This window comes from Acipenser ruthenus, unplaced genomic scaffold (genome assembly GCF_902713425.1).
Source record: "Acipenser ruthenus unplaced genomic scaffold, fAciRut3.2 maternal haplotype, whole genome shotgun sequence".
In the NCBI taxonomy this organism is placed as follows: Eukaryota; Metazoa; Chordata; class Actinopteri; order Acipenseriformes; family Acipenseridae; genus Acipenser; species Acipenser ruthenus.
In genome coordinates this window covers 19,953-43,897 of record NW_026708157.1, presented here as the reverse complement: position 1 = coordinate 43,897, position 23,945 = coordinate 19,953, and the positions used below count along the sequence as shown (strand labels likewise).

The window sequence follows — 23,945 nt, the reverse complement described above, 5'->3', positions numbered from 1 at the left end:
TGTGCAGAGAGGGAACATATTTTTGAACACTTAAGATTGCTTTTAGTGAGCAACAAAACTTTAATAGTGGCGGGAGATTTTAATTGTGGATTGTTACCTGCTGATAAAAGGAAGCGGAATTTAGATGAATCAGGAAAATTGTTAAAAATAATAGTGAAAGATGCTCACTTGAAGGATGCAGCAAAATGCTTTTGCCCATTAGACCCTGGTTTTACATGGTTCAATAAAGCACAGTCCTCCTTTTCTAGAATAGATTTTTGTTTCGTATCACAGTTTTGAAATGTGAAAAATTGGAATTTTTTTTTCAGACCACAAGAGTTTGGTGGTATCTGTTGAACTGGTTAACAAATTTGAATATGGAAGAGGTTCTTGGAAATTTAATTGTGCATTGTTACAGAATCAGGATTTGGTTAAGGCTTTTAAAAAAAGGTATACAGAGTGGAAAGAGTTGAAAGTGTGTTTTGATTCGGTGTGTGAATGGTGGGAAAGAGTTGGACAAAAGGCTATTTTATATCACTAGGAAGGAGGAGGGCAGAGGAAAGGAAAAATAAATATGCTAAATTACAAAAAAGATTACAAATCTTGTTTGGGTTGCAGAGTCAGGGGTTTGATTTCCAGGAGGAAATAAGAGATATTAAGGAGAAACTGTATAAGATGTTTTTATAAATGGAAAAATAGGTTATGTTTAGGGCTAGAGTCAAGTACATGGAAGAAAACGAGACTTGTAGTAGTTTTTTCTTTAAAGTAATGTTTAAGAAGAAGAGAATGGGGGAGTTCTGAAAGGAAAAGATGAAATGTTAAAAATTGCTGAGGAGTTTTATAAATCTCTTTATGAAGCGAGAGAAACAGATCCTGTAATACAAGATTTGTTTCTTAAAAGTCTGGAAACCAAGGTAACATTAGAAGAGAATAATGATTTGTTGAGGAATATAAATTTGGATGAGATTAAAGAAGCATGTTTTTCTTTTAAAACAGGTAAGACTCCTGGATCAGATGGGTTGCCCATAGAATTCTATTGCACATTTTGGGAATTGATTAAAGAAGATCTATTAGAAGTTTTCAATGAATGTTTGAGTAGTGGACTAATAAGCGATTCTATGAGGGAAGGGCTGATAACTCTCATATTTAAAAATAAAGGGGAAAAAGAGGAGCTGAAAAACTGGAGGCCTATTAGTCTCCTCAATTGTGACTATAAGATCTTGTCCAAGATAATAATGTTTAATTAATCCTGACCAAGTATGTGGTGTTCCAGGAAGAGCTATTGCTGAGAATTTAGTATTGATTAGAGATGCATTTATCTATTCAAAGGAGAGAGAGTCACCTTTATGTTTAATCTTGACCAAGAAAAGGCCTATGATCGGGTTGATCATTGTTTTATGTTTAAAGTTTTGGAGTACATGGGTTTGGATCAAAGATTTGTTAGATGGGTGAAGATGCTGTACAGAGGCATCAGTAGTGAAGTTATTGTTAATTGATTTATGTCTGGTGGTTTTGAGGTGAAGTCAGGGGTGAGACAAGGGTGCCCTTAATCACCCCTGTTATATATTTATTGTTTAGAACCTGCACTTTTACGAATTAGAAAGAATACACAGATTGAGGGGGTGGTAATTCCTGGCTCTGATCATCAGGAGGTTAAAGCCTTAGCATACATGGATGATGTGACGTTGATGTGTAAAGACTTCTACTCTATTCAGGAAGCTTTGAAAATTATGGTTTTGTATGGGAAAGCTTCTGGTTCGAAAATCAATATGGAGAAAAGTGAGGCTTTTTGTATGGGGGAGTGGGAGGAGAGAGATGAAATTAAGAAAATGTTAAAATTGAAGAATGATTACATTAAAGTTTTAGGCATGATTTTTGATAAAAATGTGAGTGGGGTAAGGAATTGGGTGGAGGTGATGGGTAAAGTGAGAAAGAAAATCACTTTCTGGAATTCCAGAAAGCTGTCAATGGAAGGTAACATTTTAATAATTAAAGTGGTGTTTATGTCAATGCTCTTGTATGTAGCAAAGGTTTTTCCTCCGGATAGAGCGTCTTGCAAATCGATTAATAGGGAGCTGTTCATTTTCTTTTGGGGAGGGAGAATGGAAAAGGTGAAAAGGGAAACTGTAATGTTGGAGAAGAAAAATGGAGGGAAAGGTTTTCCTAATGTCATTTTTTATTTGTATGCAAATTTTGTCTGTTTTCTAATTAACACAATTCTTCAGATGAATAAGAAATGTAGTTTCTTTGCCAGGTTTTTTTTGGACAATTTTTAAGAAGGATGGGTTTAATTCATATAAATTTGACAGTGCCCTACAGTTGGATGATGCCTTTTGTATACAAGAAGGCTTCAAGGTTTATTTTAGAATATGATCTGATGGATTGGCCAAAAGCAAAGTGGAAACTTAAAGATTTACAGAAAAAGAAACTGGCAAATAATAAATTAATCAAAGTTAATTTTCAGTGTGCAGACGTGTCAACAGTTGTGTGGAGAAATGTAGGATATCCTGGCTTATCTAATACTCAGAAGGATATAGCTTGGCTATCTGTACATGCACGCTTACCTTGTCGGCAGTTTATGTACAAAAGACAAATGGCAATGACAGATACATGTGTAAGAGTTGATTGTAAGGAAACTGAATCGGTGGAACATGTCTTTTGTAACTGTAAGTTTGCTAAAGGATGTTGGGGGAGGGTAAAAGTGCCTCTGAAAAAATTTATCAAAACAAATGAATTGACATGGAATGTGATTATGTTGGGCCAAGAGGGGGTTTAAAAACAGATCATTGGAAGAAGGCATGGCTGATCATCAACAGTGCCAAAGAAGCTTTGTGGTTGTTGAGAAACATGAATCTGTATAATAAAACAAAAAATCAAGCAACAGAAATTGATTTTTGTAAAATTGTTTTTGGTAGAGTGAAAGATTATATCTGGATGGATATTAAGAACTTGGGTAAAAACAATGCAATGAAAAAATGGAAAATTAATTCAATGACAGATTTATTTTTGTAAAATGTATGTTTTGGTGATGTGATTATGTAATGGATTTTTCTAATAAACTTTTATATAAAGCTAGCAAAATGCGTTTCTAAAGTGTTTGGACTCGCTATCCATGAGGAGGAGTGAAAGTGTTTGTTTTTGAGCGTGAAGGGGACAGCGAGTGTTGTTTTCAGCCAAATGCTCGCTGTTATTGATGACCGTTCCAGTGTTCCTTAGGGGCCTGGAGGAAGCAGACACGTTCTGAGTGGGTATCATCAAAAAGTACAAAAGACTAACTACAGTTGCAAAGCACTGCTGCTTTTTCGATGATTGATTAAAACTATCAAACTGGCAGGAAACATATAACACATTAATTGCGATCGATTTGATACCAATAGGCTTACATAACAGCTATTGTGTATAGACAATGTCATATACGCCGAAATGAACACGGACGGTCTTTATTAAGGGCTGACTCGTTTAGATGTTCGAGAGATCTCGGTGTACTGGACAAATCTACTGGATTTTTTCCATGTCGTAATTGTGCCGCCCGTGATAATGCATTTAAAACTAAGAATTTTACAAGCCATACGATGAAAAAAGAGTACCGAATCTTACAAGTGATGACCTGTGCTTCAACTCATGTCATTTATTTGATTTCTTGTCCTTGCCATTTGCAATATGTTGGTACAACTACTAGACAGTTACGATTGTGCATTAATGAGCAAGCATAAAAGTTCAATTAGGAGAAAATGTATTCATCTACTACTAGCTACACATTTTGTAGATGCCAAACATTCAGTTTCAGATATTAAATTCTGTGGCATACAAAAAATATTTCAAGATTGCAGAGGCGGTAATCTCGATTAAAAACTATTACAATGTGAATCTAAATGGATCTTCAATCTCCATACGGTACAGCCTGAGGGATTAAATGAAGAGCTAGGATTATCATGTTTTCTGTGATATAATGCGCAAGGATACTTATCTTTCATAAGAGCTTGAATAAATTATAGTGCTTTGAGATTATGTCTGTTACTAGCGGATTGTTTAGAAATGTACTCAATTATATTACAACTGTTCTGTCTATGAAATATATCTGTAACATGTATGTAATGTCTTTGTGGTTTTTTGATGAAGTTAATTTGCTAACAGACTGTTCTGATTTGTTTCTAACCATGAAGCGATCACTCTGGTCTAATATAAACAGAAAAAGAATAAGTTCACGCACACACGTGTGATTTACTGCAGCGTCAGACATTGGAGGTTCAGCAGTGTACTGCAGTGTGGTGCAAAGTCATTTGTGTAAATCAGGATGGCCAATCAGTCTAAGGCACTGTGTTTAGGTCACAGTTTCTCTGGAGGCGTGGGTTCAAATCCCACTTCTGACAAAACTTTTTGTTAATTTATTTATTTAAACGTCCACCGAAAGCTTGGTAATTAGATTTGTTTTTCTTGTTACTATTCAAATCACAAGGTCGTTAAATGAGAGAAAGTCACTGCAAGCTCGCACCTCACCACTTCCTTCACATTGTTAAACTGCCTCATTATGATGAGGCCTCTAATTATGCCTTTCCAATACTTTGAATGTGTTATTGTTCAGTTTAACATGAGAACATCTGGGTAGAACAATCATAATGTCCGCAGGACTTGTTTTTCTCGGGTTTTAGTATGTAGCTTTGTGTGTGTGGCCGTTAGCTCAGTTGGTTAGCTTGTGTTGCTAATAACACCAAGGTCGCGGGTTCAATCCCCGTATGGACCATGACTTTTCTTTTTTTCATTTGTAATGGCGCCAAAATGAACATTCTTTAACAAAATGAACCGAAGCGATATGAAGTACAACCAGTAATATTTCAGACTTCCTGGGCTTTATACATGTATTAACAATGAGCACATACATTTAAAAAGAAAGCTTACATAGTCAGCAGGATTCGAACCTGCAGAGGGAAACCCCAAAGGATTTCTATTCCATCACTTTAACCACTCGGCCACAACTACATGCTCTCACGGTTATAAAGTGATAATGCATTTGAAACTAAGAATTTTACAAGCCATACAACAAAAAGAGTACAGTATCTTACAAGTGATGACCTGTGCTTCAACGCATGTCATTTATTTGATTTCTTGTCCTTGCCATTTGCAATATGTTGGTAAAACTACTAGACAGTTACGATTGCGCATTAATGAGCAACCATAAAAGTTCAATTATGAGAAAAGATATCCATTCACCACTAGCTAGACATTTTGTAGATGCCAAACATTCAGTTTCAGCTCTTAAATACCGTGGCATACCAAAAATATTTCAAGCTCGAGGAGGTGATAATCTCGCATTGATCAGTACTTCTTTCGAAGTCAGTCAAGTCGGTCGAATGAAATCCAGTGACAGGAAGCAAACCATAGTTCGCAGGATATCAGCACCCCTGTCATAGATGTGAGGAGGACTTGCATGGATACAATTAGTGATGAACCTAATGATCCTTGTGAACCCGGTCAGGCAAACCAGCATAAGAGAGAAAAGAACCTCAACGGGCACAAGCCTGGAGTTAAATGGCCAAGATCTTCGGAGAAAACTGTGTGGGACACAGTAAACACAGATCTCTGCTTTGCGTTGGAAAGGTTAAGTGGAACAGTTGAAAAGAAGCTGGATAAATTTTGGGACATCATCTACGCATATGGAAGTGAGAGGTTTGGAGTTGAAAAAAGGAAGGAAAAGTACAAACTATACCTGGAAAGTCTAGACGGCAGCATGAGATTGAACGCTTAGTTAGAGAAAGGAGACAGCTGAGGAAGCAATGGAGAAGAGCAGAACAAAGTCAGAAGGAGGGACTCAATCTCTTACAAAGGGTCATAAAAGATAAGCTTGCAACATTGCGCAGAGCTGAGCGCTTACGGAAACGCTACAAAAAGAAGGAGCATGCGAGAACTAACTTTTATAAAGACCCATTCAAATTTCTAAAGAAGTTATTCACCAGTGAGAAGAATGGCACACTAAAAGCATCTAAGTTTGAGCTGTTAGAGATATTTGGAGGAAACACATACTGATTCAAAAAGGCAGGAGCCTATGTCAATTCCTTCAGACATCCCACCTATCAATCCACCAGAAAACCAAACTGAGGACTGTGCACCTAAGTGGAAAGAAATAGAGCAAGCTGTGAAAAAAGCAAGGGCTTCATCATCTCCAGGGCCTAATGGAGTTCCGTACAGAGTGTACAATGGTGCTTCAGGAGTTGTTCTACGAATCCTGTGGAAATTGATGAAAGTGGTATGGGAAAAACAGGTTGTACCAAGAGCATGGGGCTGAGCAGGTGGAGTCTATACCTAAAGAAAAAGATTCTACAAGCATCAGTCAGTTTCGCCCTATTTCCCTATTAAACGTAGAAGGCAAGATTTTCTTCAGCATTATTGCTCAGAGATTGTCAACTTACCTATTAAAGAACTGCTTTATTGACACTTCAGTACAAAAAGCAGGCATTCCAGGTTTCCCAGGATTCTTAGAACACATAAGAACATAAGAAAGTTTACAAACGAGAGGAGGCCATTTAGCCCATCTTGCTCATTGGTTGTTATTAGCTTATTGATCCCAGAATCTCATCAAGCAGCTTCTTGAAGGATCCCAGGGTGTCAGCTCCAACAACATTACTGGGGAGTTGGTTCCAGACCCTCACAAAAATTGCATCGCTGCTGCTGCAAATATTAGGGTTAACACCTAAAACGTCTGTGTCCTCAGAAGGCTCTGTTTATATGACGATTAGTATCAGGATCATATAACAAGTACTGCTTTATTACAAATTGAGCAGAAACTGCATTTTTGTATTAAGTAAAAAAAAAGTTGAAAAATGGTGACAAGCTTTAAAATTGCATCGCTGCTGCTACAAATATAACACCTAAAACGTCTGTGTTTCAGTGTGTTTCAGTGTGTTTCAGGGTGTTTCAGTGTGTTTCAGTGTGTTTCAGTGTGTTTCAGTGTGCTTCAGTGTGTTTCAGTGTGTTTCAGTGTGCTTCAGTGTGTTTCAGTGTGTTTCAGTGTGTTTCAGTGTGTTTCAATGTGTTTCAATGTGTTTCAGTGTGTTTCAGTGTGTTTCAGTGTGTTTCAGTGTGCTTCAGTGTGTTTCAGTGTGTTTCAGTGTGTTTCAGTGTGCTTCAGTGTGCTTCAGTGTGTTTCAGTGTGTTTCAGTGTGTTTCAATGTGTTTCAGTGTGTTTCAGTGTGTTTCAGTGTGCTTCAGTGTGTTTCAGTGTGTTTCAGTGTGTTTCAGTGTGTTTCAATGTGTTTCAGTGTGCTTCAGTGTGTTTCAGTGTGTTTCAGTGTGTTTCAAGGTGTTTCAGTGTGTTTCAGTGTGTTTCAATGTGTTTCAGTGTGTTTCAGTGTGTTTCAGTGTGTTTCAGTGTGCTTCAGTGTGTTTCAGTGTGTTTCAGTGTGTTTCAGTGTGTTTCAATGTGTTTCAGTGTGTTTCAGTGTGTTTCAGTGTGTTTCAGTGTGCTTCAGTGTGTTTCAGTGTGTTTCAGTGTGTTTCAATGTGTTTCAGTGTGCTTCAGTGTGTTTCAGTGTGTTTCAGTGTGTTTCAGGGTGTTTCAAGGTGTTTCAGTGTGTTTCAGTGTGTTTCAGTGTGCTTCAGTGTGTTTCAGTGTGTTTCAGTGTGCTTCAGTGTGTTTCAGTGTGCTTCAGTGTGTTTCAGTGTGTTTCAGTGTGCTTCAGTGTGTTTCAGTGTGTTTCAGTGTGTTTCAGTGTGTTTCAGGGTGTTTCAGTGTGTTTCAGTGTGCTTCAGTGTGCTTCAGTGTGTTTCAGTGTGTTTCAGTGTGTTTCAGTGTGCTTCAGTGTGTTTCAGTGTGTTTCAGTGTGTTTCAAGGTGTTTCAGTGTGTTTCAGTGTGTTTCAGTGTGTTTCAGTGTGTTTCAGTGTGTTTCAATGTGTTTCAGTGTGCTTCAGTGTGTTTCAGTGTGTTTCAGTGTGTTTCAAGGTGTTTCAGTGTGTTTCAGTGTGTTTCAATGTGTTTCAGTGTGTTTCAGTGTGTTTCAGTGTGCTTCAGTGTGTTTCAGTGTGTTTCAGTGTGTTTCAGTGTGTTTCAATGTGTTTCAGTGTGCTTCAGTGTGTTTCAGTGTGTTTCAGTGTGTTTCAAGGTGTTTCAGTGTGTTTCAGTGTGTTTCAGTGTGTTTCAGTGTGTTTCAGTGTGCTTCAGTGTGTTTCAGTGTGTTTCAGTGTGTTTCAGTGTGTTTCAGTGTGCTGGTGAAAGAGGGAGCCATCGCTATGTTTAGATATACAGCATATTCACATGACGTATCCATTTGTTATTTCAGATCGTGGCGGAGCTCCAGAAAGACGAAGGTTGTGCGGCCTGGTGCGCACCCCCAAACGCCGAAGTGGAGAAGGGTTCCATGTGAACAGCAGCTGAACATGGGTCAGTCGGTCCTAAGAGATAGGCGAACGCCGTTCTGAAAGGGAGGGGTGATTGCCTCCGTCGCCCCCCGGCCGATCGAAAGAGAGTCGGGTTCAGATCCCCGAATCCGGAGCGGCGGGTGTGCGGCCTGGTGCGCATCCCTCAATTTGTCAATGGAGAATGTCAGAGGGAAGATTAACTATCTTCTTTGCACTCTTTCTAGAGCAGCAATATCCTTTTTGTAACAAGGTGACCAGAACTGAACACAATATTCTAGGTGAGGTCTTACTAATGCATTGTAAAGTTTTAACATTACTTCCCTTGATTTAAAATCAACACACCTCACAATATATCCGAGCATCTTGTTGGCCTTTTTTTATTGCTTCCTCACATTGTCTCGATGAAGACATTTCATTCAACATAAACTCAACATAAAGTCAACATAAACTCCTAGGTCTTTTTCATAGATCCCTTCTTCAATTTCAGTATCTCCCATATGATATTTATAATGCCCATTTGTATTGCCTGTGTGCAATACTTTACACTTTTCTCTATTAAAATGTAATTTGCCATGTGTCTGCCAAGTTCTGAATGCTTTCTAGATCATTTTGAATGACCTTTGCTGCTACAACAGTGTTTGCCGCCACTCCTATTTTTGTGTCTGCAAATTTAACAAGCTTGCTTACTATACCAGAATCTAAATCATGAATGTAGATTAGGAATAGCAGAGGACCTAATAGTGATCCCTGTGGTACACCCCTGGCTACCTCACTACATTTTGAGGTTTCTCCTCTATTTAGTACTTTCTGTTTTCTACATGTTAACCACTCCCTAATCCATGTGCATGCATTTCCTTGAATCCATACTGCATTCAGTTTGAGAATTAATGTTGAAAGGGAGAGAAGATCTTCTCCACAGACTTTTGAATGACAAATGTTTGTTTTGAAAAGTAAATGTTGAAAGGCCGGGAAGATCTTCTCCACAGAAGATCCTCCCAGCCTTTCAACTTTTTTCAAAAACAATACAATTAAAAAAGGCATCAGTGTTTAATTTCCAGATGATTTTAAACTTGCAGCACATTTCAAACGACTATCGGAACATTATTTCTTTAAAACAAATGTGGATATTATTTATTTTTCAATAAAGGATTTTAAGATTTTTTTTCTCAAAGAGTTTCCCAGTTTTCAATCATTTGAAACAAGTACTGTCTTCCAAATGCCTGTTCCTAACGAATTGGCTATTCTCCTTGCTTGACACATTCCTATTTTTATGAAATGTAGCAGTTGCATGAGAGGCAGAGCTGCAGCATCTGCCCAGCTAGGAGCTGCCTTGCTGTGCCAAGTTATGCGCTCCATACCCTTGCTGTGCGGATCTTTGTTGTATTTAAAATGACATTTTTACGCAGAGGAGCAGGGTACAGACAAAGGGAGCAGGGGACAGTTCAAAGGGAGCAGAGGGCAGGGTAGATTAAACAGCTTTGTATGTAGATTAAACATATTTATACTGGGGCAGTACACAATAGCCGGGATCCCTGAACTAGCCAATGTTGTGACTTAGTGTGACAATACTGGAATATGACCAGAGTCAGAATAGTGCTACATGACCATAGTCAGAATTGAGTCACATGACCAGAGTCACAATAGTGCTACATGAACAGAGTCACAATAGAGTTACATGACCAGAGTCAGAATACTGCTACATGAACAGAGTCAGAATTGAGTTATATGACCACAGCCAGAATTGAAGTAAATGACCAGAGCTACAAAAAAAGCTTCACCTTCTTCTAAGGTATAAAGTCGGTCTCTGTCCACAAGTACAGGTGTTTATACACTGACACAGCCCCTGTGTAAATGAGATCAGGCCTTTATACACTGACACAGCATCTCTGTCAACAAATACAGGTGTTTATACACTGACACAGCATCTCTGTCAACAAATACAGGTGTTTATACACTGACACAGCATCTCTGTCAACAAATACAGGCCTTTATACACTGACACAGCATCTCTGTCAACAAATACAGGTGTTTATACACTGACACAGCATCTCTGTCAACAAATACAGGTGTTTATACACTGACACAGCATCTCTGTCAACAAATACAGGTGTTGAAACACTGACACAGCATCTCTGTCAACAAATACAGGTGTTTATACACTGACACAGCATCTCTGTCAACAAATACAGGTGTTTATACACTGACACAGCATCTCTGTCAACAAATACAGGTGTTTATACACTGACACAGCATCTCTGTCAACAAATACAGGTGTTTATACACTGACACAGCATCTCTGTCAACAAATACAGGTGTTTATACACTGACACAGCATCTCTGTCAACAAATACAGGTGTTTATACACTGACACAGCATCTCTGTCAACAAATACAGGTGTTTATACACTGGCACAGCATCTCTGTCAACAAATACAGGTGTTTATACACTGACAGCATCTCTGTCAACAAATACAGGTGTTTATACACTGACACAGCATCTCTGTCAACAAATACAGGTGTTTATACACTGACACAGCATCTCTGTCAACAAATACAGGTGTTTATACACTGGCACAGCATCTCTGTCAACAAATACAGGTGTTTATACACTGACACAGCATCTCTGTCAACAAATACAGGTGTTTATACACTGACACAGCATCTCTGTCAACAAATACAGGTGTTTATACACTGACACAGCATCTCTGTCAACAAATACAGGTGTTTATACACTGGCACAGCATCTCTGTCAACAAATACAGGTGTTTATACACTGACACAGCATCTCTGTCAACAAATACAGGTGTTTATACACTGACACAGCATCTCTGTCAACAAATACAGGTGTTTATACACTGACACAGCATCTCTGTCAACAAATACAGGTGTTTATACACTGACACAGCATCTCTGTCAACAAATACAGGTGTTTATACACTGACACAGCATCTCTGTCAACAAATACAGGTGTTTATACACTGACACAGCATCTCTGTCAACAAATACAGGTGTTTATACACTGACACAGCATCTCTGTCAACAAATACAGGTGTTTATACACTGGCACAGCATCTCTGTCAACAAATACAGGTGTTTATACACTGACACAGCATCTCTGTCAACAAATACAGGTGTTTATACACTGGCACAGCATCTCTGTCAACAAATACAGGTGTTTATACACTGGCACAGCATCTCTGTCAACAAATACAGGTGTTTATACACTGGCACAGCATCTCTGTCAACAAATACAGGTGTTTATACACTGACACAGCATCTCTGTCAACAAATACAGGTGTTTATACACTGACACAGCATCTCTGTCAACAAATACAGGTGTTTATACACTGACACAGCATCTCTGTCAACAAATACAGGCCTTTATACACTGACACAGCATCTCTGTCAACAAATACAGGTGTTTATACACTGACACAGCATCTCTGTCAACAAATACAGGTGTTTATACACTGACACAGCATCTCTGTCAACAAATACAGGTGTTTATACACTGACACAGCATCTCTGTCAACAAATACAGGTGTTTATACACTGGCACAGCATCTCTGTCAACAAATACAGGTGTTTATACAGTGACACAGACCCTGTGTCAATGAGATCAGGCCTTTATACACTGACACAGCAGTGTTGCTCTTCATTGCTGTGTATCTGCTCTTATTATACTGCTTGTATTTACTCTAACTGAAGTTGTTGCTCTTCATCTGGCTCTTCATTGCTGTATATCTGCTCTTATTATACTGCTTGTGTTTACTCTAACTGAAGTTGTTGCTCTTCATCTTGCTCTTCATTGCTGTGTATCTGCTCTTATTATACTGCTTGTATTTACTCTAACTGAAGTTGTTGCACTTCATCTTGCTCTTCATTGCTGTGTATCTGCTCTTATTATACTGCTTGTATTTACTCTAACTGAAGTTGTTGCACTTCATCTTGCTCTTCATTGCTGTGTATCTGCTCTTATTATACTGCTTGTATTTACTCTAACTGAAGTTGTTGCACTTCATCTTGCTCTTCATTGCTGTGTATCTGCTCTTATTATACTGCTTGTATTTACTCTAACTGAAGTTGTTGCACTTCATCTTGCTCTTCATTGCTGTGTATCTGCTCTTATTATACTGCTTGTATTTACTCTAACTGAAGTTGTTGCACTTCATCTTGCTCTTCACTGCTTTATTTGCTCGTATTGTAACTGAAATTGTTGCACTTTGTATCTTGCACTTAATTGAACTGTAATTGTAAACTGTCAGTCACCCTGGATAACGGCGTCTGCTAAGAAATAAATAAATAAATAAATAATAATAATAATAATAATAATAAGGTGGGGGGTTCGTATTGTGGAGAACGGGAGGAGAGGCGTGCGTGGTTTTGAAGTGCTGGTTTACCGGCACGAACCTGTTTGTTTGTTTATTTGTTTGGCCCTTGTGCCTTTTTGTTTGTTTTTGTTTAAACTGTTTGTTTTTGTTTTATCATTTAATAAAACGCTGAGTGCCCATTGCGCTCAGTTTCACCGCCCGTCAGTGTTTTGTCTTTGTTTTTGGTCTGACACGTCACCACATCAGCCATCTCTGTGACAGACGTCCATAGCTTGATGTCAGCAAGACAGCTTATCATATTGTTTTATAGAAGAGACACTACTTGTTTTAAGAGACGGGTATAGCTGGATGTCATCAGCATAGCAGTGAAAGTTGACACCATTTCTACGGACAATGTCACCCAATAACAGCATATATAATGTTAATAATAATAAGAAGAAATAAGAACAGCAACCGAGTGCTCAATAGATTACAGTTGCCGCAAATAACAATTTGACAGTCAAAGAAAGTTAAAAGCAAAAATATTGAATCTGTGACGATTCTATGCAAACCTTTCTATACTCTTATCAATCAATCTGCAATGTTCTCCATATCAACCACTCTGAGAAATCTTTAAATCTTGAAGGTGTGAAAGTCAATGTGTTACATTTTTAAGTTATTTTATTGTAACTTTGCCTCGCCTACCTGGATAAAAACCCATTGCATACACATGTGTGTGTAATATAAATAGAACAGTGTTTTAGATTCCATTAGTGTATCTGCACATTCTGATCATCATTCCATATCAAAATGGCTGGAAATAGTTTTCAACACTGGTCAAATGTTTGCACATTTAAAGTCCCTGTTTATCACTTCGAGGTTGTATTATTATACTGTGGATATTGAAAGTGCAGAAAACTGTCTACCCTCACTGTCATACACTTACCCCATTTGTGCTGGACTGCAACGACCTCTCACTCTCTGTGCTGCACTGACCTGAGCACTCTGTGTCTGTGCTGGACTGTCCTGAGCTCTCACTGTCTGTGCTGGACTGTCCTGAGCTCTCAGTGTCAGTGTCTGTGCTGCACTGTCCTGAGCACTCGGTGTCTGTGCTGCACTGTCCTGAGCTCTCACTGTCTGTGCTGCACTGTCCTGAGCTCTCAGTGTCTGTGCTGCACTGTCCTGAGCTCTCCCTGTCTGTGCTGCACTGTCCTGAGCTCTCGGTGTCTGTCCTGCACTGTCCTGAGCTCTCACTGTCTGTGCTGCACTGTCCTGAGCTCTCGGTGTCTGTCCTGCACTGTCCTGAGCTCTCACTGTCTGTGCTGCACTGTCCTGAGCTCTCGCTGTCTGTGTTGCACTGTCCTGAGCACTCTGTGTCTGTGCTGTACTGTCCTGAGCTCTCGGTGTCTGTGCTGCACTGTCCTGAGCTCTTGGTGTCTGTGCTGCACTGTCCTGAGCTCTTGGTGTCTGTGCTGCACTGTCATGAGCTCTTGGTGTCTGTGCTGCACTGTCCTGAGTTCTCGGTGTCTGTGCTGAACTGTCCTGAGCTCTCGGTGTCTGTGCTGCACTGTCCTGAGCTCTCGGTGTCTGTGCTGCACTGTCCTGGGAAGATTTTTTATACAGCCACAAGCCGACACACAAACATGCAATTACAACTGGAACTAAAAGAATCCAGTAGAGTTCTCCTTTCAGAACAGCTGGTACAGTGAGTTCAGCTGGAATAGGTGGTGCTATGGGTCTAGCTGGAACCAGGACTAACTCAATCAGACCCCACCCAGGCTGTTTGGGAGCATAAACCTCTCAGCAGTATTTTCCTCTATCTTCCAGTGTGACTTTCCTCAGCAGCAGTGAAGCATCCCCGCGCTGCAGCTCAGAATCGAACAGGCTGGTCCTGCCCGCATACTGAGGAAGCTGTTCGGCAAGCCAGTCCCTGTTGTTATAGTAACAGTGAACATGCTTGTATGTGTCTGCTCTTGTCCAGAACACATCTGACCTCGCATCCCAGCCTTCTCCAGCTGTGAGGTTGAAAGTGCAGTTCAGGATGCAGTCCTGCCCCACAGTGCAGTTCACACAGCTCGGGACTTTCACAAACTCATTGGCGGTGACACTGCAGACACCCAGCATGAGGAGTGACAGCACCCCGGTAACCACGAAGCACTGCCTCGTCCTGAACTCCATGCCAGGGTCCCAAAGTGATTTTATAACCAAATCACTTAATGATGTAAATGTTAAACAAGTGGATACAGGACTCATTTTACCCTCACAAACCTTTTGAAAACTTCGCTCTGTGCCAGGTATAACTATCATGCATGATCCGACAAGAACGGTAGCGTATTCTGTATGTAGAGTCACGTATCATGTGATTAAGGAGTAATATAATAGTGTTTTCTGTTTCGGAAGGCTGCTTCGTTTTCAGCTGGTGGTTTAACGGTATGAGTATAGTGGATAGCCACAGATCATGTTGAAGAAATCTAGTTGAATTTTCTGCAGGTCTTTCATTGTAATAGAGTGCCTGATAACATAACCTCTGTGAAGCACTTGAAAATTGAGGATTGTGAAAGACCAGAGGCCTATTGCACAAAAGTGGTTTAAAAAAAGTCGTGTTTAGTTTAAGTTATCTGGGGTGAGTTCAGTAGGTAGAGGGCTTTGCCGTAGCTGCGCTTCGAGATAGTCCTAGGCTTCGAGACGGAAGTTAGCTCTTAACGGTGAGTTAGCAGATTGCGCTTTTGAAGCAAGGACTACATCACCCAGAGTTCAACGCTGTAACTATAACATTTTGACAACATACATACAGTGCCTTGTGAAAGTATTCGGCCCCCTTGAACTTTGCGACCTTTTGCCACATTTCAGTCTTCAAACATAAAGATATGAAACTGTAATTTTTTGTGAAGAATCAACAACAAGTGGGACACAATCATGAGTGGAACGAAATTTATTGGATATTTCAAACTTTTTTAACAAATAAAAAACTGAAAAATTGGGCGTGCAAAATTATTCAGCCCCCTTAAGTTAATACTTTGTAGCGCCACCTTTTGCTGCGATTACAGCTGTAAGTCGCTTGGGGTATGTCTCTATCAGTTTTGCACATCGAGAGACTGAAATTTTTGCCCATTGCTCCTTGCAAAACAGCTCGAGCTCAGTGAGGTTGGATGGAGAGCATTTGTGAACAGCAGTTTTCAGTTCTTTCCACAGATTCTCGATTGGATTCAGGTCTGGACTTTGACTTGGCCATTCTAACACCTGGATATGTTTATTTGTGAACCATTCCATTGTAGATTTTGCTTTATGTTTTGGATCATTGTCTTGTTGGAAGACAAATCTCCGTCCCAGTCTCAGGTCTTTTGCAGACTCCATCAGGTTTTCTTCCAGAATGGTCCTGTATTTGGCTCCATCCATCTTCCCATCAATTTTAACCATCTTCCCTGTCCCTGCTGAAGAAAAGCAGGCCCAAACCATGATGCTGCCACCACCATGTTTGACAGTGGGGATGGTGTGTTCAGGGTGATGAGATGTGTTGCTTTTACGCCAAACATAACGTTTTGCATTGTTGCCAAAAAGTTCAATTTTGGTTTCATCTGACCAGAGCACCTTCTTCCACATGTTTGGTGTGTCTCCCAGGTGGCTTGTGGCAAACTGTAAACGACACTTTTTATGGATATCTTTAAGAAATGGCTTTCTTCTTGCCACTCTTCCATAAAGGCCAGATTTGTGCAGTATACGACTGATTGTTGTCCTATGGACAGAGTCTCCCACCTCAGCTGTAGATCTCTGCAGTTCATCCAGAGTGATCATGGGCCTCTTGGCTGCATCTCTGATCAGTCTTCTCCTTGTATGAGCTGAAAGTTTAGAGGGACGGCCAGGTCTTGGTAGATTTGCAGTGGTCTGATACTCCTTCCATTTCAATATTATCGCTTGCACAGTGCTCCTTGGGATGTTTAAAGCTTGGGAAATCTTTTTGTATCCAAATTCGGCTTTAAACTTCTCCACAACAGTATCTCGGACCTGCCTGGTGTGTTCCTTGTTCTTCATGATGCTCTCTGCGCTTTAAACGGACCTCTGAGACTATCACAGTGCAGGTGCATTTATACGGAGACTTGATTACACACAGGTGGATTCTATTTATCATCATTAGTCATTTAGGTCAACATTGGATCATTCAGAGATCCTCACTGAACTTCTGGAGAGAGTTTGCTGCACTGAAAGTAAAGGGGCTGAATAAATTTTGCACGCCCAATTTTTCAGTTTTTTATTTGTTAAAAAAGTTTGAAATATCCAATAAATTTCGTTCCACTTCATGATTGTGTCCCACTTGTTGTTGATTCTTCACAAAAAATTACAATTTCATATCTTTATGTTTGAAGCCTGAAATGTGGCAAAAGGTCGCAAAGTTCAAGGGGGCCGAATACTTTCGCAAGGCACTGTAAGTTTAAACGTTGTCATTCTCCAGCTCTTTTTTTATCAAAAGTGGGAACACATGGTCAAAATTGCAAAACTGTTTTCCTGTATTTATTTCTTTAGTTATCCAATGTCTAGGGTGTCAGTTTATATAACAAGTCTCGAGATAAACACAAAACCCTACCATTTTCATTGGACTGTTTTATTCAATGATCATCCTACTAAAATACTGTCACTACGTGTGTTACACGTGTGTAACATTGACACCAACAGCGAGTAGTGATTTCAAATGTTCTTATTTTGTATAAGAATTAATCCTATGTAATGAGGGCTCATACACTAATATATTATCAATCAATTTAAAATAATAACTGCATTCTGGATGTACAAATGTTCATTTTTAGCAAATAGATTCTATTGTTTTTGGAATTATTGACACCATATGTAACAAGCGCAACCTGTTATTTAAATGTCTGTATTTCTAATATGCAGTATAAAAAACAGAACAACATTATTTTAAAAGCATATCTCAATGGGTCAATTGCAACGAACTTGCAGAGTTAGTATGGAGTTGCGTACTAGCAACGAAAAAGAAGCGGAACAAAGCTGGAGACGAGCTGATCCCGGCTTTAGTACGGTACTAAGGATCAAGCATTGTTGTTGTTATACCAAACAGGAACAGAAGGGGGCTCTAAATCATTGTTTCATTCATTACACTATGTAACACAATTTTTGTTCCTGGGTAGTAAGTGTTATTTCCTAATTGCTTATGCCTCAAAAGTATAGAAAATGGCTATTATTCCCCACAAACTTTGCTTTTGTGACCAGGACAGTGATATTTTGAAATTTACCTATTTCCAATGAGAAAACGGGCGAATTTGTGTCTTTTCGTTCACATAAAGTAAAAAAAAAAACAACATATGAATCCAAATTAACATGTATTTATACTAAAGTAATACAAAAATGACTACAAAAGATTTAGAAGTGAGTAGTTTTTCGAGATTTACGATTATACTGTAAATCACTTTCACGAATCAGCCCCCAAATGTAGTCTCCCATCATGTTCTCGTTATACTGTCCTTGGTAGCGGCGTTCAAAGTCCAATATATCCTGGTGGAAGCGCTCGCCTTGCTCCTCCGAGTATGCTCCCATGTTCTCCTTGAATTTATCAAGATGAGCATCAAGGATATGGACTTTGAGGGACATCCTACAGCCCATTGTGCCGTAGTTCTTCACCAGAGTCTCAACCAGCTCCACATAGTTTTCGGCCTTGTGATTGCCCAGGAAGCCCCGAACCACTGCGACAAAGCTGTTCCAAGCCGCTTTCTCCTTACTAGTGAGCTTCTTGGGGAATTCATTGCACTCCAGGATCTTCTTTATCTGTGGTCCGACGAAGACACCGGCTTTGACCTTTGCCTCAGACAGCTTAGGGAAGAAGTCTTGAAGGTACTTGAAGGCTGCCGACTCCTTATCTAGAGCTCTGACAAATTGTTTCATAAGGCCCAATTTGATGTGCAGTGGTGGCATCAGCACCTTCCGGGGGTCCACCAGTGGCTCCCACTTGACGTTGTTCCTCCCCACAGAGAACTCGGTCCCTGTGGTAGTGCACCTTGGTGTCCCTGCTGTCCCAAAGGCAAATATAGCAGGGAAACTTAGTAAAACCACCTTGGAGACCCATCAGGAATGCCACCATTTTTAAGTCTCCTATGACCTCCCAGCCGTACTCATCATACTTCAAGGCGTCCAGCAAGGTCTTGATGCTGTTGTAATCCTCTTTGAGGTGCACCGAGTGAGCCAGGGGAAGAGACGGGTACTTGTTACCATTATGGAGCAGCACGGCTTTGAGGCTCCTGGATGAGCTGTCAATGAAGAGGCGCCACTCATTCTGGTTACAGGCGATTCCGATTGCCTCGAACATTGGTCACATTGTGGCAGAAGCAGAGCCCATCTTGACGGGTGAAGAAGCTGGAAAAAGGTTGGTGACGCTTCCTCTGATCTGCGACTTGCACACTTTCATCCAACAAGTTCCACTGCTTGAGCCTAGACGTCAAAAGCTCGGCATTGGACTTGGTGAGACCAAGATCTCTAATCAAGTCGTTGAGGTCTTTTTGGTTGGGGTAGTATGGGTTTCTCTCCTCAGCTCCACCTCTGAAATTGTCATCTGGATCTACAACGTCTTCCTCGCTCTCTGACTTGCTGCTCTCTTCTAAAGACGGCTGCTCTCTCTCCAGAGGAGTGGGTACGGGAGATCATGGCAGTGTGGCACCGGGGCGATGGATGAAGGAAGGTCCGGATACGTGATAGCAGGTGCATTCTTGCCAGTCCGACGTTTGGAAGGGTCCACTATGCAGAAGTAGCAGTTGCTTGAGAGGTCAGTGGGTTCCCGACAAATTCTTGGGATAGCGAACTTCATGGCTCTCTTTTCCCCTCTGTACCATCCTACAAAAATACATTTACTTCACCCATGACTAATGTGTAAGAGATTCTCGCAACATTTTTCATATATGATATATTTTTTCAATAACATTGAAAATTGTAAAACATTTTAAAATTAAAAACTTTTACAATTTTAAAAATTTTAACAAATTTTATAACATAAAATTCCGAGCAAGAATTGTCCATCTTACCTTCCAGAGTTTTTTTGCAGTGCTCGCAGGTGAAATGAGGTGCCCAGGGTTTGTCTTGATCCTCGACAGGCATGCCGAAATATGCCTTGTAGGCCTCACACATCTTAGCAGATGCTTCCACAGAGTATTTTTTCGCTCTTGTCTTGATAAATTGGCCGCAGACATAGCAAAATGCGTCTGCCGGATGCTTGCAGCCTCTTGATGCCATCTCAGAAAAATGCAGATATGTATCCACTTAGGCAGCTGGAACTAAACTGAACTGGTGGGCTTAAGGCCCCTGTATTTATACTACTATTTATATTACTGGAAAGTTCTAGAAAGTTCTAGAAGTTACTCCAAGTTTACTCAGCACTGAATCTATCTGGAATGTTCTGTAGGTAAATTTCAAAATATCACTGTCCTGGTCACAAAAGCAAAGTTTGTGGGGAATAATAGCCATTTTCTATACTTTTGAGGCATAAGCAATTAGGAAATAGGTTTCTTTTTTTAATTAAATACTAAATTTCCCACCTGTTTTTCCAACTTTGTCCACAAGAGGGAGCCCGTGTGCTGTAATAGACTGAGTCATGTCTTTATACACCACTGGTCCTCCACTCCGGATTAGACCAATTGTTTCAGTTCAGTTGAAGGAGTTCAATGAAGTGATTTGAGAGCAGATCCTCAGTTGGAACAAAAACCAGCAGAGACACCGACGTACAGACAGAGAGAGAGGGGTGGGGGGGTTCCCCAGGACCAGGGTTCCTGGGTGGGGGGGTTCCCCAGGACCAGGGTTCCATGTCTTTGGCAGATGATTCTAAAACTAAAGCAGTTGCTTGAGGTTTATCTGTTAACTGATAAGTCACAAACACGGTGTAAACTTCTATCAAAGTTTATTATTTAAAAGTGTTAACAGCTTAAATGTACAAATAACAGAATACAATGCAGATATACACGCACATCACTGTGTACAAATAACAGAATACAATGCAGATATACACGCACATCGCTCTGTACAAATAACAGAATACAATGCAGATATACACGCACATCGCTCTGTACAAATAACAGAATACAATGCAGATATACACGCACATCGCTCTGTACAAATAACAGAATACAATGCAGATATACACGCACATCACTGTCTACAAATAACAGAATACAATGCAGATATACACGCACATCGCTCTGTACAAATAACAGAATACAATGCAGATATACACGCACATCGCTCTGTACAAATAACAGAATACAATGCAGATATACACGCACATCGCTCTGTACAAATAACAGAATACAATGCAGATATACACGCACATCACTGTGTACAAATAACAGAATACAATGCAGATATACACGCACATCACTCTACAAATAACAGAATACAATGCAGATATACACGCACATCGCTCTACAAATAACAGAATACAATGCAGATATACACGCACATCACTCTACAAATAACAGAATACAATGCAGATATACACGCACATCGCTCTGTACAAATAACAGAATACAATGCAGATATACACGCACATCACTCTGTACAAATAACAGAATACAATGCAGATATACACGCACATCACTGTCTACAAATAACAGAATACAATGCAGATATACACGCACATCACTCTGTACAAATAACAGAATACAATGCAGATATACACGCACATCGCTCTGTACAAATAACAGAATACAATGCAGATATACACGCACATCACTCTACAAATAACAGAATACAATGCAGATATAAACGCACATCACTGTACAAATAACAGAATACAATGCAGATATACACGCATATCACTCTGCAGATATACACGCACATCACTGTACAAATAACAGAATACAATGCAGATATACACGCACATCACTCTACAGATAACAGAATACAATGCAGATATACACGCACATCGCTCTACAAATAACAGAATACAATGCAGATATACACGCACATCACTCTACAAATAACAGAATACAATGCAGATATACACGCACATCGCTCTGTACAAATAACAGAATACAATGCAGATATACACGCACATCACTCTGTACAAATAACAGAATACAATGCAGATATACACGCACATCACTGTCTACAAATAACAGAATACAATGCAGATATACACGCACATCACTCTGTACAAATAACAGAATACAATGCAGATATACACGCACATCGCTCTGTACAAATAACAGAATACAATGCAGATATACACGCACATCACTCTACAAATAACAGAATACAATGCAGATATACACGCACATCACTGTACAAATAACAGAATACAATGCAGATATACACGCACATCACTGTACAAATAACAGAATACAATGCAGATATACACGCACATCACTGTGTACAAATAACAGAATACAATGCAGATATACACGCACATCACTGTACAAATAACAGAATACAATGCAGATATACACGCACATCACTGTACAAATAACAGAATACAATGCAGATATACACGCACATCACTCTACAGATAACAGAATACAATGCAGATATACACGCACATCACTCTACAGATAACAGAATACAATGCAGATATACACGCACATCACTCTACAAATAACAGAATACAATGCAGATATACACGCACATCACTGTACAAATAACAGAATACAATGCAGATATACACGCACATCACTGTGTACAAATAACAGAATACAATGCAGATATATCAGCATTTAAGATAACAGCCACCCCCCCTTGATTTCAGGGGGAAATCCCTCTGTGCTGCACTGTCCTGACGTGTCCGTCTGTACTGCACTGTGCTGATCTGTCCCTGCCTGTGCTGCACTGTCCTGCTCTCTCTCTGTCCCTGTCTGTGCTGCACTGTGCTGATCTCTCTCTGTCTCTGCCTGTGCTGCACTGTGCTGATCTCTCTCTGTGCTGCACTGTCCTTATCTCTCTCTGTCCCTCCCTGTGCTGCACTGTCCTGATCTCTCTCTGTCCCTGTCTGTGCTGCACTGTCCTGATCTCTCTCTGTCCATGCCTGTGCTGCACTGTGCTGATCACACTCTGTCCCTGCCTGTGCTGCACTTTGCCGATCTCTCACTGTCCCTGCCTGTGCTGCACTGACCTGATCTCTCTCTGTCCCTGCCTGTGCTGCACTGTCCTGATCTCTCTCTGTGCCTGCCTGTGCGGCACTGTCCTGATCTCTCTCTGTCCCTGCCTGTGCTGCACTGTCCTGATCTCTCTCTGTCCCTGCCTGTGCTGCACTGTCCTGATCTCTCTCTGTCCCTACCTGTGCTGCACTGTGCTGCTCTCTCTCTGTGCTGCATTATCCAGATCTCTCTCTGTCCCTGTCCCTGCTGCACTGTCCTGCTTTCTCTCTTTCCCTGCCTGTGCTGCACTGTCCTGATCTCTCTCTGTACTGCACAGCCCTGATCTCTCTCTCTGTCCCTGACTGTGCTGCACAGTCCTGCTCTCTCTCAGTCCCTGCCTGTGCTGCACTGTCCTGATCTCTCTCTGTACTGCACAGTCCTGGTCTCTCTCTGTGTCCCTGCCTGTGCTGCACTGTCCTGATCTCTCTCTGTCCTTGCCTGTGCTGCACTGTCCTGCTCTCTCTCTGTCCCTGTCTGTTCTGCACTGTCCTGATCTCTCTCTGTACTGCACTGTCCTGATCTCTCTCTTTCCCTGTCTGTACTGCACTGTCCTGATCTCTCTCTGTCCCTGTCTGTGCTGCACTGTTCTGATCTCTCTCTGTCCCTGCCTGTGCTGCACTGTCCTGCTCTCTCTGTCCTTGCCTGTACTGCACTGTCCTGCTCTCTCTCTGTCCCTGCCTGTGCTGCACTGTCCTGATCTTTATCTGTCCCTGTCTGTGCTGCACTGTCCTGATCTCTCTCTGTCCCTGCCTGTGCTGCACTGTCCTGATCTCTCTCTGTCCCTGCCTGTGCTGAACTGTCCTGTTCTCTCTCAGTCCCTGCCTTGCTGCACTGTCCTGATCTTTCTCTGTCCCTGTCTGTACTGCACTGTGCTGATCTCTCTCTGTCCCTGTTTGTACTGCACTGTCCTGATCTCTCTCTGTCTGTGCTGCACTGTCCTGCTCTCTCTCTCTGTACTGCACTGTCCTGATCTCTCTCTGTCCCTCTCTGTGCTGCACTGTCATGATCTCTCTCTGTCCCTGCCTGTGCTGCACTGTGCTGATCTCTCTCTATCCCTCTCTGTGTTGCACTGTCCTGATCTCTCTCTGTCCCTGCCTGTGCTGCACTGTCCTGCTCTCTGTCTGTCCCTGCCTGTGCTGCACTGTCCTGTTCTCTGTCTGTCCCTGCCTGTGCTGCACTGTGCTGA

The 23,945-nt window shown here is 40.9% G+C and overlaps 1 non-coding gene across 1 annotated transcript; it reads left to right on the top strand.

Annotated features, from left to right (window-relative positions):
• The first annotated feature begins 3,021 nt into the window (after positions 1–3,021).
• On the top strand, positions 3,022–3,228 carry LOC131729853 (small nucleolar RNA U3). Its single transcript, XR_009323760.1, has one exon. It is a non-coding gene; the product is annotated as a small nucleolar RNA U3 (small nucleolar RNA).
• The last annotated feature ends 20,717 nt before the right edge of the window (positions 3,229–23,945 follow it).